We start from the raw sequence: 16,796 nt of genomic DNA, 5'->3' as shown, positions 1-16,796 counted from the left end.
ACCTGTCAGTGAAATATTCAGAGGAAGAGCCTCTGAACACCCACATAGGTGATTTCATTTATTCTGGCTAATTAAACTTTGCTCAGGTTGAAGGTGGGTCGGAGCTTAGATGGGAATTCATCAGGTCACAAATCTTTTCTACCAATAAGAATGATAAAGGTGGCATTTGTCCAGCAAGTGCAACAAAGCTAACAAGAGACTCAGGAAGATGTCAATCAATCAGTTTATATAGACCCACACAGTCCTGCAAAGAGGTCTAATCAGCCGGATTACCTGCAAACACCTGTGTGTTTTGGCGGCATGCACCTTAAACGTTGGTTTGTAACCCACCAATAGAAGTAAAGAACACCTGTGTGTAGTAGAGCTTTTATTGTGAAGGGTAAAGCGGAAGTTGATTCATAATTATGTATTTAGCCTATTTTACAAAGACAGTGTAAGGTTAATTCCACGATTGATTTTAAAAGATTCTGGAAGGCCTACAATCACATGGAGGATCTAGTTGTAACAGCGCATGCTTCTAAACAACAACAGAAAAGTAAGTCTCTGCACTATATTGATCTGGAGATAGGCTATTGAATATGACATTAGGCATCACCTTTGGTGTCATATATGACGCTGGCAACATATTGTCTTTAAGTAGAAGTCTGTGCCTGTCTCATATCCTCACAATCTCTCTTGTGTGTAGACCAAGTTCATTTTGGTCAGTAGCTGTCTTTATAATTTAATTTACTACATTTAAACATTGTGATCGTCTGGTTTGTAATGCATTCACAGCTATTTAGTCTTAAAATCTAGTAGCCTCACACACACATTGGCAATGCTGATACTAAGTTCTAATCTTATGACCTTGTATATAAGAAATGTTAATATAAAAGCCCAACATATAAAATCTCAGCTTTATTTTTTGTCTGGAGGTGAGACGGTGTTTCTCTCAATTTAGAATGTCACATAAACTCACCAACATGTGAATATGAGCCCATGCAGTTTAATGTGACCACCATCTCATATGTATTCATCAGTTGCTCAAGCTCACGAGCGTCCTCTGATATTATCTGGAATCTGCGCATTAAGCGTATGTCAGGGCTGGGCAAAGTGTAATTTCCGACTTGACATATCGATTCTTATGTGTTTCCGACATTTCCTGATTCATTGCGTGTCATTTCTGTCAGTAGAGGAGGGACATTCATCAACATTTTGTGCATGCATTTTTCACGACAGAGGGCAGGGCAGGACCAAGATTATTCAGAGTCATGAAACATTCATATTATATGCTCATTCATTACTGTGCAGAGTACATGATATCTGCTCAAGAGAGTTTTGACTTCATTTTGACGGAGAAACTTTGAGGGCAGATGTCGTGTACTTTGTATAATGGCATATGACTTAATGCTCATCTAGAGTGATGACATATGAAATTTCAAATGGTGTCATATTTTACATTTGTCAAATGTACATGCATTTTGAGGTTAGTGTTTGATTTAGAGGATAAATTAAGGTTAAAGTTAAGGCTCCATATTGGTATTTTCAAACAAAAAACTCTCCTTACCAGCACTGGAAGGAAACTTCAAAGATTATTGTTGATTTATTTGGTTTTATTTAATCCACAGAAAGTATGACATAGCAGGTCAGGAGGCATATTCTATTTCTAACATCCCCAAAAGGACAATCCGTTACGGAATTATATAACAAATCATTGTTGTTGTCATCGTCATCATCTTCATGGCAGGCCACCACTGCCCCAGAGAAAACTTTGAAATGTTATTATATATAAATTTAATCAGACATATTCTGTGTTAGAGCTCCCAAATAGAGCTTTTTTGCATAGGCTGTATGAGAGGGCTGTGGGCAAATTGCTTAGGTTAATGACTTTGTGAATTATTCATGTTTAGGTCTAAGTGAAGTAGGGGGGAGTCTGAGTAATCTGGCCGACAGGGATAGTCATGGTACATTTTTTTTTCACTCGCAACTAAAAATCTCTGCTATCTGACATGAAACAGGGAACACTTCTTCTTTTAACCCTACATATTTTTCTTCTCCTTTTGTTATACAGTGTCCTCCTTTTATTGTTTTACAACATTGACTCAAAGGGGACTTAATGTGCCACTGACGGACAGAAAAAAGAGCCAAATATGTTTGCATGCTGTAAGTACACCATCTCTTTTAATATGACACACCTAAAGCATCACTGGTTCAACCACTTGGTTTTGGAAGTCATATAATTAGTTAAATGAAGACCACCTGTGTGATGTCACATAATTACTAAAATGAAGCTCACCTGTGTGAAGTCAAAGGGGTTTTCATTGATTATAGTATACTCCCAGGCAGAGTGAGAATGTGATTGAAAAGCAAGTCAGAGGATGGATACAAGGACATTTCCAAGTCCATGAACATCTCTTGGAGTACAGTTTTTGTTTGAGTTTCACATTAAACTTTGATCAGTGTAAAAAAAAAAAAAAAGCCACATTAAATCTACTTTGATTCAATGTTGTAATTTGTTTGTTTGATTCCTAAGCAGGTGTACTTGTACCCCAGGGGACACCACTGGTTGATATAGTTACAGTCATGGATAAAAAGTTGAAATGGTCATTTATAAAATCCATTTTAACAAAAAGAAATTGTAATATGATGGCAAAATTTGTTTTATTAAAGCGCCTATATTATGCTCATTTTCAGGTTCATAATTGTATTTTAAGGTTGTACCAGAATAGGTTTACATGGTTTAATTTTCAAAAAACACCATATTTTTGTTGTACTGCACAGCTGCATCTCACTGATGCAGCTCCTCTTTACACCTGGTCTCTGTTTTAGCTACAGAGTGAGACCTCTTTTCTTCTATGCGGTCTTTGATTGCACTCGCACAGGCGCAATAGCTCAGATCGTAGATCATGTCAGCTAGCTCCATAGACGGTAAAAGAAAGGTTGTTTCTCCAACTTCGGTCAGTTACAAGGCAGGATTAGCTGGGAGACTTCTAAACGAGGGCACACATGTAAGTAGTTATTTTGTAGAGTGTGGTGAACTTGTGTGTGTTGTAGCAGTGCTTTGCCATTGAGAATGAGGTAGCATGCTAGCGCTAGAATACTAACGGTTGCGGTTAGCCAGCTAGTTTCAGCTTGTGACATAGAAAGCCGTGCAGATTTTGAACAGCTCACCCGGAGACTGAAGGCAGGACACATTCAGAAACCGTATCTCACTCAAAACAGCATGGATGGATATTTTTTTCAAAGTTTGTATGCGTGTGGAAGCACCAGAGACACAAAATAACATGCCAAATCCCAGAAAAAGTGCTTTTTTCATAATATGGGCACTTTAATTTTTCAGCTCCTACTACATGCCCCCGCGTCAAAACATGCGTAACATGTTTTTTCCTGCATGCCTCTACGACCTGTAATGTTAGACAGCCAATCACCAGCATTATTAGATGTTGGTTGAAGTGTGCTGCATGCTTATTCGCTCACTGAATCTATCTATCTACTCCTTAGATATTGAAATTTGGTATTATGTGAAGAGGCATTTTTGATACTCGATACTAAGGAGGCAATTTGGTCGGTGCCTAAAAAGTGTGGCTAACAGTTGAAATAGTTAGCTAAAAGTAACTAGCCATTATCCATTACTTATTATTATTATTATTATTAATTATAAGAATTAAGAAAGTCAGAAATAGTTGAAGTAGTAAGCTAAATGTAATGGGTAAACCGTTTAAATCATTATCTTAAACTAATGGATAAACCGTTGAAATAGTTATCTTAAATTTAGGCTTACTCCAAAACTTGAATAGATATGTTTGAAATAGTTAGCTTAAGATAATAGATAGAGGTTTGTACCATGTCAGTTATATGAAAACATATTATAAAAATATCCACTTTAATAAAAGTGATAGTGTTCAATAATATCCATTCTTAAGAATATATTTGAATGGTGCAGATAAAGGAGTACTTGCGCTTACCTGTTAGGGCTGTTGGGATACATTAGACAAAAAGAAGTTGGGAACAACTGCTTTGGAGCCAGAAAAATATTTTTCCTCAGTTGTATTTTAAGCTTCATCTGAACAAAGTGGCTTTAATTGTCTCATTTTCAGTGGAGTCCCCCTGTTTTATAATGCCTGATTTGATTAGAGTCATAGGAGTCAATTTCCTGAAATATGAATACAATTAGTTTTGTAGAGGTTTTTGGTTAGTGCTGAATTTCAGTTGAATGAAAAGCTTGATTCCTATTCCTAATGTACTCCTTCATCACACAGAACATTACTATCACTGATTTATTTTTTTTTTTTAAGTTTCAGTTAGGCTAGTTCTAATACTGAGTTTCATTCAAAAATAAAACGGGCAATGAGTAGAATGGTGTATATGTTGCATCACCTAATGATTTTTTTCCCCCTTTGATACCTCCAAAGATCAAACATATACATCCTTTTATTTATGGATTTACCTTAACAAGAGGCTTTTGCATCATTCTTGAGTGTGCCCCGCTCCCTAAACCAACCAACAACACACACACACACACACACACACACATTCTTGATCTTCGCTCTGGCACAAATCACCTTTTTTCTGAAGAGATTGCCTCCTCCCTTCCCGCAGTTTTAACTTCAATGGGGTTAGAAACACAATTACCTCATCTTCCCTTGAAAAATAATCTGGGACTGTAAAGAAAAATGAAGAGCAAGAGAGAGAGAGAGAGAGAGAGAGAGAGAGAGAGAGAGAGAGAGAGAGAGAGACAGATGGTGGTGGTGGTGGTGGTGGTGGTGGAGGGGAGCATGCCGAAATGAGGGTAGGTGTAAGGGAGATAAGGAACGTTAGCTGTGCTCATAAGATGATGATTCAGAAAAGGAACGGTGGGGAACAGAGTTCAAATGGGCTGAGCTTTCAAATAGCGCCTTAATCATTCCCACCGTGTACAGCCTCTTATGGTTTGCCAAAACCTCTGCAGGAGGAAAGGATCGTTCCTGTATATAAAAGTGGGGAATAGCTATCAGAATAGGTATATCACTGCAGGAAGACATCATGCAGACATGACTATATAACATGAGGAAACACTTAAGTGTATATGGCGGCACTGAGGCTGTCCTTTTAAGACTTTTACATGAAAGACTTTTCATAACAAATTTAAAAAAGAAAGTTTAACAAAAACACACGGTATTCACTGTACTGGCTAATTCCAGTCACGTCACTGATTAAACCCACACGCAATGACAGGTATTCTGGGTGGTATATTAAAGTGAATTATGTGTTTAATGCTCATTTTACCATCCGTACATGATTCCTAAAACTGGCTGTTTACCTACAACGGAGTCATTTTTTTCCACTCTAATTAGGTCAGCTGTTTGAGTCCAATATCTCTTTTTATCAAGGCTGTTACCAACTGTCGTTCCTTTCCATTCTCTAAATAGAAATAGTAGAACTGGAGATGGGGAGGGGACGAGTAGCAATATTTGCAATTGCCGGGAATTGCATCAGGAATAATGTTTTGGAAAAGAAAATGCTACTTAGTTTGTTATGATTCATTGTTTTTGCTCAACTTACACAATGGCCCTGTTTAGACTTAGGTTTGTAATTGCGTTTAGAGTGATCCGAACACCAGTGGGCAGCTGAGACACATCGGCGTTCACACCTGCGTCTATCATGTGTCTCCAGCTGACCACTTGTGTTCAGATTTCGTTACTACCTACTGTATGTCACTTTCGCTCAAAAGTCAAAGGGCCCCGCGCACACTTATTATGTCCAAACTCTCCCATGTCAATTTAGAGGTTATGTCGGTACAGCTGGAAATATCACTCTTAGGAGAATCCAACACATCACCTTTCATAGTGCAAAAACGATGGACTGTCACGCAATACTTCCATCTTTTCGTGGGCAAAAACCAGAGAGCCTCTGCCCTATGTTTGGTATCTCCAGTTCAGCCTTTATCAAAAGCATCTTGTATTTCTCCCAAGCTGCAAAACTTCTGAGTTTTCATTGCAAGTTCTTATGTGCCAAGAGACCTTCACTCATGTGCAGAGAGTATTTCAGGTTTCCCAGTGCATGTACAAAACCTTATACATGTTTAGCTGTCTGTCCTAATTTCACATAACCGTAAAGATATAAATTGCATCTAGGTTGGCACACTTGAAAACAACACCAATGTTTACATCTTAAAGAGTGCTCAGTGAATTAAAACCAACATATTGATTTTCTTTACAGCCCTCACATGTATCAGATACTTGTGTTGGCTGAGGGCATAATAAATGAGCTACAGGGATGGGGATGCTGCAAACCGTGTCCCGCTCAACACACTTTAGAACACGAGATCAAGGCTCGCTCAATTAAGAATCATTTTCCATGGAGCTTTATGCTAATCCAGTGCCATTGCTCCACTACGAGCTAGACTGCTGCACATATTTAATACATGGCCGTCATCCTCAAAGCATCACGTGCGACGTGTTGCAATCCCCCTTCACTAACTTCTACCGGTGGGTCTTCTCAACACTGTTTCAGAATGACTCACACAGCTGGAGACTAAAAATAGCCCATAAGTCTCCCTCCTTGGCTCACAATCTCTCCCTCTTATCTCCCCCCCGCCCTCTCTGCTCCTGTTTCTCCATCTCTTCCCCTCTCTGCATTTGTCTCTCCCTCTCTCTGCTTTTTCCACACAAATACCCCAAACTGGTGAATTAGAGTATGAATCATCAATGTCCTCTGGAAATGTGAAAAATAACATGGGGAGGGGAATAAAAAAAAAAAATTTAAAAAAAGGAAAAGATGATGTAGCACAGCTAGGATTAAATGTACTCTTAATATAGGTCAGTGCGAGATGGTGTTATCAAAGCTTATTATTAGACAAAGGGAAATGATATGGCTTGATTCCATTCACTAAACTTAACCTTCTTTTCCTGCCCATCTGTACCATGACATGATGCTGTTAGTTTTTTTATTATATACAGTTGAAACCAGATATTTGCATACACTTCAGAAAAAAACACAAAAACTTTTATTTCTTTACTGTCATACATAAAATCAGAGTAAACTTTTTCTGTTTTAGATCAATACATATTAACATATTTTTTGCATTTGTTAGATGTCAGAATCGAGCGAGGGAGAATTTTTATGTATGTTTTTTATCACTTTCATCAAAGTCAGAAGTATACATACACTTCCTTAGTATTTGGTAGAATTGCCCCGAAACTGTTTCACTTGGGCCAAACGTTTTGGGTATCCTTCCACAAGCTTTCTACAATAGTTTGCTGGAATTTTGGCACACTCCTTGACAGAATTGGTGTAACTGGGTCAGGTTTGTAGGCCTTCTTGCTTGCACTCGCCTTTTCAGAGCCGCCCACAAATTTTCTATGGGATTTAGATCAGGTCCTTGTGATGGCCACTCCAATACCTTGACTTTGTTGTCCTTAAGCCACTTTGTAACTAATTTGGAGGTATGCTTGGGGTCATTTTCCATTTGGAAGACCCATTTGCGCCCAAGCTTTAACTTCCTGGCTGATGTCTTCAGATGTTGCTTCAATATATCCATATAATTTTCTTTTCTCATGATGCCATCTATTTTGTGAAGTGCACTAGTCCCTTCTGCAGCAAAGCAGCCCCACAACATTATATTACCACCCCCATACTTCACAGTTGGGATGGTGTTCTGAGGCTTCAAAGCTTCGCCCTTTTTCCTCCAAATATACCGTTTTTATAATGGCCGAACAGTTCAATTTTTGTTTCGTCAGACCACAGGACATGTCTCCAGAAATTAAGATTTTTGTCCCCATGTGCTGTTGCAAACTGTAGTCTGGCTTTCTTATGGTGGTTTTGAAGTAATGGCTTTCTTCTCCCAGAGTAACCTTTTAGCTCATGGTGGTACAGGACTCGTTTTACTATGGATAATGACACTGTCTTACCAGTTTCAGCTAGCATCTTCACAAGGTCTTTTGCTGTTGTCCTGGGATTGATTCGCACATTTCGCACCAAAAAACTTTCCTTTCTGGGACTCATGCTACGTTTACACGTGGCCGGCTATTTTCATAAACTGACATTTCAACCTCTCCGTTTTCAGAAAAGTCATCGTGTATATGTACCCGTGTATATATGCCGTCAATGCAGTTAAGAGCATGCCAGACCTGTAGGTGGCAGTGTAACGAGAAGCTCAAGCCCACGTTAGCCAATCAGAATCCAGACAATGGCAACAACAGCAACCAGTCACTACCTCTTTCTCTCTCTCGGCTGCCTAAACCTCCGTTTGTCTCAGTTTACATGCAAACGAGGTTTTCCAAAATCTCCACTTTGGCCGGAGTTTTTAGAAATAATCGTTTTCTGTGATAAAAACGGGGTTTTCGTGTAAATGAGAGGCCAAACCGCAGGAAAATATCTGCGTCTTCCCTTTGTGTAAACGGGGCTTCAGAATCTGTCTCCTTCCTGAGCGGTATGATGGTTGTACATTCCCATGTTTTTTATACTTGCGTATTATTGTCTGAACAGATGAACGTGGGACCTTCAGGCATCTGGAAATTGCACCTAAGGATGAGCCACACTTGTTAGACCACAATTCTTTTCCTGATGTCTTGGTTGATTTCTCTTGATTTTCCCATGATGTCAAAGAAAGAGGCTCTGTGTTTGAGGTGTGCCTTTATATGCATCCACAGGTGTGCCACCAATTAACTCAAATGGAATCAATTAACCTATCAGAAGCTTCTTAAGCTCAGAATGGAATCATCTGGAGTTTTCTTTTTGTTTAAAGACACAATAAACTTAGTGTATGTATACTTCTGACTTTGAAAGTGATAAATAAAATACATAAAAATTCTCCCTCGCTCGATTCTGACATTTAACAAATGCAAAAAATATGTTAATATTTATTGATCTAAAACAGAAAAAGTTTACTCTGATTTAATGTATGACCGTAAAGAAATAAAAGTTTTTGTGTTTTTTTCTGAAGTGTATGTAAATATCTGGTTTCAACTGTATCAAAAACCAATTCAAATGAATCCATCCAAATGAAAATTGTTTCGTGTTCCATCCTGCAAAATGTACTTTCCTAAAGGCTCTTTTTACTCAACCACCTCTCATTCACTTGCACAGATTCTCGCTGGGGAGCTACAGAGAACAACCACAGGCTTGTACAGTACTGAGGGTCACTGAGCTGTTCCACGGTGGTAGTTAGAGGTAAGTGCCCGACTCAAAACAGAATGCCTGTCGGATTCGGGTAAGGCTTGGTTACTAGTCTCTCGGACTAGTAGCCGAGTCGGGTTCGGCATTCCTGCACTCTAGTACATTTAGGAGAAAAACCGCAGCATTGGAAATCAGGAAATTTCAGTTAACTAAGTAACGTAAAATGGATTATTTTATGACTATAGAGTATATACAGTGTTAATGCTTGTTTGTTTTCCTCTAAAATGCCTGCTTTTTACCTAAGTCATACAAGTAAATGGTGCTGTATATCACAGGCTGTTTTAAAATGTTGCCTTTTCCTTTTTTTATTTAAATATAATGAACAGTACAGAAATACTATTATTTTCAATACTGATAAGTATCTATAGGTTGTAGCACAATTCAGTCTGTTTCTTTTGCACTGTGCAAGATGGTTTGGTATCTGCCATGCATCCCATCATTTAACAACACTTCATTCTAACCAGCAGCCCTCTTACACTTCCTCGCCAGCTAACTTTCCCCCATCAACTCCTGGCGAGGAACATTTGTTCATTAGTAAAACTAACAGCTCGGTCCTAATAGACTTTCATCCGTGTATCCAAGTACTCTGAATTCTCCAAAACATTATCAAGGGGTGCTTGGCAAGAACAGTGTGTAGGAATTTCATCCAGTGAACCTTGTTTACTTTAATGGGTTTGATACTAGCGGTGGTAATTTTGAGAGCTATAGCTGCTAACAACCGGCACAGTTCCATATGACTCAATGCTGGCACCTTTGGTGCTTGTATGGTAAAACAGTCTGTCATCTGAAACAAATTGTACTAATCACGTTGTCACTAATCACGATTTCAGATGTTTTAATGACACCATATAACATCTGACAGTTATCAAGAATTATAGAACCGTTGTAACATATGTAATTTTTGTTTTAACTTCTGGTAGAAACTCACATTCAACTCTTTTGTACCCGCCAAATTTAAAAAAGCAGACACAGTGACTTCAGTCCCAAGTGTCCCATGGTACATCATACATCATAGATTTAACAGATTGTCTTGCGGTCTACAGAATAACTGTATTTTTTTTCTGTAATAAAAGCTAACATCTGTTGCCATAAACGAAAAAGTGGATCTATTGTTAAGTTACTCTCAAAGTATTTCTTTCTTTTTCTATTTTCATATGCATGTAAGTAAATAATAGAAGGAGATCCAGTAAAAGTGGCTGATTATGCATTGGATTCATTAATATTTATGCAGTATGCCAGGGTCAGTTCTGCGCAGAAAATTCTCAGAGCCAGAAGAAGTATGTTTTGGAGGACCTCATCTAAAATGTAATTAGCCGTAGAGGTCTCAGTGACAGAAAGCAAAAAAGTGTGCTGGGGAAGCTGCACTGAATTAGTGTGAAGGCCAAAAATAGCAGCTTCTTAGGGAACAAAGAGAGGGTAACATCCAGCAATGAACACGACACTGGCAGTTACCTTGGGAAACATCAGCCATGCAGTGATTTGTAACTTGTTGTGGTTGCTTGTTTTTTACTATAAGCAAGCGTTTTCTTTTAGTATAACCGGATATTGTTTTTCACATCCGATTCTTTTGGTTTTTCCTCAGGCAAAGTTGAATTGCCATGTAAAATGTTTTACTATCTACTTACTGACTATATTTCAGCATCACTGAATTTTCTTTTCTTTCCTGAACTTGTTAATAGCTCCACCCTTGAGAAATTTCTACCACAGTGTGCATTAGGCTCTCCTTGACTCACAAAATATGATTAGTAGGCAGTTCCAGTCGCTGACTGCGTAATTACAGTAGCTGCTGCCTTAGTAAATCAGACATTAATTTCACACAGATTGCAAGTGTACAATGCATGAAAGGCATTGCGAAATATCCACTGCACCTTTCATGTATGAAAACCTGGTCCTGAGTGACGTCATTATTACAATTTTATGATTATTTTTTATGAATGTGTGTTTGACTACTCGAAGATAGCATTTGTGATATTAAAATAATCTGCAAATCTGTGGCATCTTTGTTCACCATTGTTAAACGAGACTGGATCAACGGAAGTACATTTTCAGATAAGGCCTGAAGCGCCACATGTCAGGCTTTGCTCCATACCTCTCTGTGTTGCCATTCTCAAAATCCCTTCTCTACAGGAAACGACAACAACATTCGAGCTAGCAAGCTAAACGCTGAAAACTGCAACTTTTCAAGAAAATTTGGATGGTGCAAAACAGCAGGCCTGCTTGGTTATTTCGGTGAATGATTGTAAAGATTTACAAATAATATGTTTTTGTGGCATTTTCTTTTTTCCGGGATGCAAATGTTCCGACAAAACAAGTTCCTTCCCAGAGACTATTTTGCAGAGCCATCGTCGCTGCGTACAGAACTTAGCACCGTCCAAGACGATTGTGATTGGTTTAAAGAAAAGCCCAGAGCATTTTTTTCTCTTATCCCAGAATGTATGTGTGGTGTAGCCAGATCTTACCCCACAGCACTGTGGACATAGGTCTGGCAATGTGAGAATAATGTTAAACTAATAAGCAGAAAGGTCAGGGTGGTAACTTGGTGAGTTCACTTAGTATCTGGTTTATGAGCAAAAGGTTGATGCAATAAGATTTTGCTTTGTATATTACTTAATGCCTGAAAAGTGTTTCCTTCATAGTAATAAGCAGCAATAGGAGAGAGCGAGAATGCTCGCTAACTAGCTCCCTTGTTGCTACAACAGTTGGTGTGGCAATCAATAAAGCATGGACGCCTCTGCTCTGGGAATTATCTGCAGGACAGGAATACATTCATGACAGTACCTGTTGCATTAATTATAGAAAGGCCCAGAGACAGCTGAGTCCAGAACCATATGTTAGATGGATGTGTGTAGTAGATATGTGTGGTAATAATCACCGCCTACACCTCATAGCTAAACTCTGACTACCTCGCAGGATACAGTGTCTCTTCTTACCGACTCGGAGCCCCTTCCTATCCATTTTTGATTGCTGCTGTGCCTGTCAGTCATTCGATTTAGAGGGAAACCAACACAGCTATGTTATCCGTCCTCGGCAGCTCAGCTCACCGAAGCAGCGGAATCATCAGGGTGTGTCAGGTAAAGACGAGGAGAGTTACACTGCCTGATGGGTCTTGAGGAAAATGTCATCATATACATCCTTTTGTGTAATTAGCATTTGGCATTTCCAGTTTTCAGCCACGTTAGTGACTCTAGTGTCGGATGATTGGTCGGTCCACCACTTTGGTCCAGACTGAAACAATGAAAAACGATTGGATGGATTGGCACAAACGTTTGTACAGATATTCATGGCACCCAGAGAAAGAACCCTAAGGACTTTGGTAAAACGTCCAGCACAACCAGCGTGTTAGTGAAATGTCTCGGCAACTATTTCCTGGATTGTCATAAAATTTGGTGCAGATATCCATGATACCCATGGGATGAATCCAAATGATGTGGTCGATCTCCTGACTTTTCATGTAGCGCCACTAGCAGGTGACAGCTTTCACCTATCTAGTAAAATATCTCAACATCTATTCGATGAATTGGCACTAAAACCAGTCAGTCGTTTGGTCGATTGGTGTATTGAATGCATTGCCATTAATTGCCAATAATAATTCTGTTTTGGACACTGGCGGACCAGATGCTTATTGTAATTGATTTTTCTTTAATTTACGTACAATTCCATTCACATTTTAGGCATCCAGATAGTGATTGTGTCCAGTAATACTTAGGTCACGTATTTCACAAAATAAATCATGCTTTACCAACATTTGAACTACAAGTGCAACTGTCTAAGTAAGAGCATGTTTTATTTTTATTTTTCCTAGACAGGAGCAGGTTGATTTTAAATGTCATGTACATGTATCAGTGTCTTATGGGTAATAGAGGCTTGGTAAAGGATGGGGTGAAACGTATACACATACCAGACAGTACATTTAAAATCTGTCTATCACCACCCACCTACACACAAAGTGTTGCTGTGTTACCATTTCTCATTCCCTTTATATCTCTCTCTTCTCTCTTTTCAGCTTCCAAGTGCGGGGAGTCATTTGCTAATTGGTTTTGTAGAGGAAACGTATTCGCTCGCCTCTTTCTCCTCAATACCTCAGGGCTTTCTTCCTCTTAGATGATTCCCCTGTCTCTTGCTCCTGCCAACTCAGCCGAGCATTCACCAAGGCTTGTTATTCTTCTGCGCAGTGTAAATCTGTGAAGCTGCAGGGGCTTTATAAACCATTCCCCCAGACCTGGAATCCATAAAGTGTTTAAGGGAGGGACTCTGTTGCCTTACACTTGTCTTACACAGATAATAAATGATATGACTTTGACCAACTTTTGCCACTAAAAGGCTTGATAAGTAAACGTTAGGTCACAATCTCTTTGGGAAGATTGTGGTGGGATATCTTCACATCACAGCTTTTTCTTCTAAGTTTCTTAAGATTTGCAACATGGGGAGAATTGTTGGTCTTTCTCTAGGTTTGGTCTTCTAATTAGTTAGTTCAGGAGGTTTTGTATCAGGCATTAACATGTGCAGTGGGAACAAACTCAAATCCAATTAAAGCTGCGAGCAGCGATGGACGGGCCCTCGCGCCTCTGTGCTCGTCGGGGTTACTGGCGGACGCCGCTCCTTGAGACGCCGCAAATCATCAACAATGAAAAGGGAATTCCCCGCCGAGTTCAACGATACCTCACACAAGAGTCTACGTCATACGGTTCATTAGCTGTGAAAAGGGGCGTGGCTAAAGCATAGGTGACGGGTCAAACCATCACCAATAAATAAGGAAGTCTCTGCTGAGTTCAATGATACCTCACACAAGACTCTACCTTAGTCTTGCCATAACATTAAAATGTGTGAAAGGGGGCGTGGCTTGAACATAGGGGCGGGCAAACATCACCAATGAAGAAGGAAGTCTCTGCTGAGTTAAATGTTACCTCACACAAGGGTGTACATCAAACGGGTCATTAGTTATACAAGGGGGCGTGGCTAAATCTTAGGGGGCGGGTCAAACATCACCAATGAAGAATGAAGTCTCTGCTGAGTTCAATGATACTTCACACAAGGGTATACCTTAAATGGTTGAAATGTTATGAAAGGGGCGTTGCTTAAGCATAGGGGGCGGGCCAAACCATCACTCAGAAGGAACTCTCTGCTGAGTTCAATGACACCTCACACAAGACTCTACTTTAAACGGTTCAAATGTTATGAAAGGGGGCGTGGCCTGAGTAAGTGGGCATGGTTAAAGTATAGGGGGCGGCTCAGTATCACATGTTGACCACACATAAGTTTCATGTAAATCGGATGATGTATGTCATATAAGGCGCATTTCCTGTTGCCAGCGGGGGGCGCTATGATCAAAAGTCAATTTTGGCCTGTAGGTGTCCTTGTCAAGCATGAGAAATTTCGGGCAGATACGACAACGTACACTCAAGTTACAACAATTTGTTTGTTCATCGCTAAACACTCAAAATGGCCGCCACGCCACGCCCACACCGTCTGACGAAAAGTTTTTCTTTTAATAACTTTTCATCTTTAAGGTGTTGGGATGGTACAGACCAAGTTTGAAGTCCATCGGATGAAATCTCTAGGAGGAGTTCAATAAAGTATAGCACCTTGACTTTTGGGCCTACTACCTGTTGCCGCTAGGGGGAGCTATGACTAAGTTAATATCGGCCGCTATTTGTCCTCAGGGTTGGACTCTTATGAATCCTGAAAAGTTTCGAGGTAATCGGAAAACGTACACTCGAGTTACACCCACTTCCTGTTTCGGCGGCGAAACACACAAAATGGCCGCCCCGCCACGGCCACGCCCTATGACGAAAAGTTTTTCTTTTAACAACTTTTCATCGTTAATGTCTTAAGATGGCACAGACCAAATTTGAAGTTGATCGGATGAAATCTCTAGGAGGAGTTTGTTAAAGTACGACATGTGGAAATGGCCAAAATCACACTAATTTCGAACTTTGAAATCAAAATGGCGGACTTCCTGTTTGGTTTAGGGTATGGCTGCAATTAAGTTTTTTGTACATCTTGACATGTTACATATGTCTACCAAGTTTCGTGAGTCTACGTTAAACGCACTGCAGGGGCTCAATTTCTTTAACTTTCTAGGGGGCGCTAGCGAGCCATTTTTGTGCGGCTATTCGCGAAACCCTTAAAATACGTACATTTTCACCAGACTTGATGCGACCGCCAAATTTGGTGAGTTTTTGAATATGTTAAGCCCCTCAAAAAGCCAATTCATTTGACGGGAAAAAGAATAGAATAGAAACAATAATTCCTTCAGTTTCAATAGGGCCTTCGCCACTGTCTGCGCTCGGGCCCTAATAAATCGCCCCTAGCGAGAACTGAGAGTTTATATTTGTACATGGTGCTGCATGATCCAGTTTTCTGGGGGGGGTTTTTATTAGAAAAAAGAAAAAGCTTACAAGAAGGGCATATTTTTCTGCTATTCAAATTAAAGAAAACCAATTAGAGTTCTATTTGAAGAGATTTGTCACTAACTGTAAGTGCTGGGTCATACATCTTCGTGGCCTAGTCATTATGGCATTCATCATATACTGAAATTGCAACGTCCCCAGTTCAATTCCAGCTAAGTACCTTTTGTGGCACATTGTCTCCCCTCTTTGTCCTGTTGGTTATCAGTAAAACAGCAAAAATGCCATATTCATGATTCATCCATGTGTTCAAGTTAATGTATAGAAGGTTAGCTAGCTGCTAAACTGTTATTGTTGTAACCAGGGGTGATTTTATGATCAGAGTTTTAGTGGTGCCTGGCACCCTTTTGTATTTTTTTAAAGATGATTCTACTGTGCTAACTGTGCATTTTAACATCATTTTGGACTATCATGGGGGGGGGGACACTGAATTATGTAACTAGAAAGACATAAAACATTCTGAGAAAACTTAGCCTACTTTAATTCTGAGCCACAGGGCCACAAAGGTGAGGTGTTATTGGAAATGAAATGGTATTATGCAAATATTGAATGAATGGAAATTGGATATCTATGGAAAGCAGACATTTCCAATATGCAGTATCAATAAAAGTTGAAATTAGAGATTTATGCGATTTTGACTAATGGCTGACGAGCACTATTTTCGGAAAATAGCGTCTTCTTTTTCTGAATGATTTAGGTGCTTCTGGGTTTAGTTTCACATGCTGTGATTTTCCTAGAGCAGAACTCCTTAGCTCACAATGTATTATTTAATACAAATACATGTCAAATAAATTAAAATTAATGGGCCTCATTCACCAATATCTTCCTAAGTTTTCTCTTAAATATGTTCTTAAGAAGGTTCCTAAGAAAAGTCTACGTCGGATTCATGACGTGTTCTTAAACAGCAGATTTGTTCGCATCTGTGTTCTTAGGATTGATGAATCCCACGTCTTCGTAACTGAAAGCGCGTGCCAGTTGTTCCTAATTAGCATAAGAAAACGCCCCGCAAATGAGGACATGACACTTCCTGTGCACCTCCTGGGAGACTGGTTTTCAGAGATTGTCCGAGCCGCGGTGGAGGAAGTACTGAATCTCAGTACTTAAATAAAAGTACAAATAACCAGAGACATATTTACTTTAGTAAAAGTAGGAGATGTCCACTAGCCTACCACAAACAAGGCCTGGCTTTTAAAAGAAGTTCCTATCCTAACCAGCATAAAACGGAAATGTGTTGTTAGAATCGGAATGCGGTTG

General features: G+C 39.6%; 1 long non-coding RNA gene across 2 annotated transcripts in view; it reads left to right on the top strand.

The window, feature by feature from the left end:
* The first annotated feature begins 2,048 nt into the window (after nucleotides 1-2,048).
* LOC120554336 overlaps nucleotides 2,049-16,796 on the top strand; it is a 181,788-nt gene continuing 167,040 nt past the window's right edge. For both annotated transcript variants that reach the window (XR_005638369.1, XR_005638370.1), the window contains exons 1-2: nucleotides 2,049-2,142; nucleotides 9,046-9,129. This is a non-coding gene — a long non-coding RNA (uncharacterized LOC120554336). The remainder of the gene's footprint in view (nucleotides 2,143-9,045; nucleotides 9,130-16,796) is intronic.

The sequence above is a fragment of the Perca fluviatilis genome, chromosome 24 (genome assembly GCF_010015445.1).
Source record: "Perca fluviatilis chromosome 24, GENO_Pfluv_1.0, whole genome shotgun sequence".
Taxonomy (NCBI): Eukaryota; Metazoa; Chordata; class Actinopteri; order Perciformes; family Percidae; genus Perca; species Perca fluviatilis.
The sequence above is the reverse complement of the archived record's forward strand: the minus strand, read 5'-3'. Positions and strand labels throughout refer to the sequence as shown.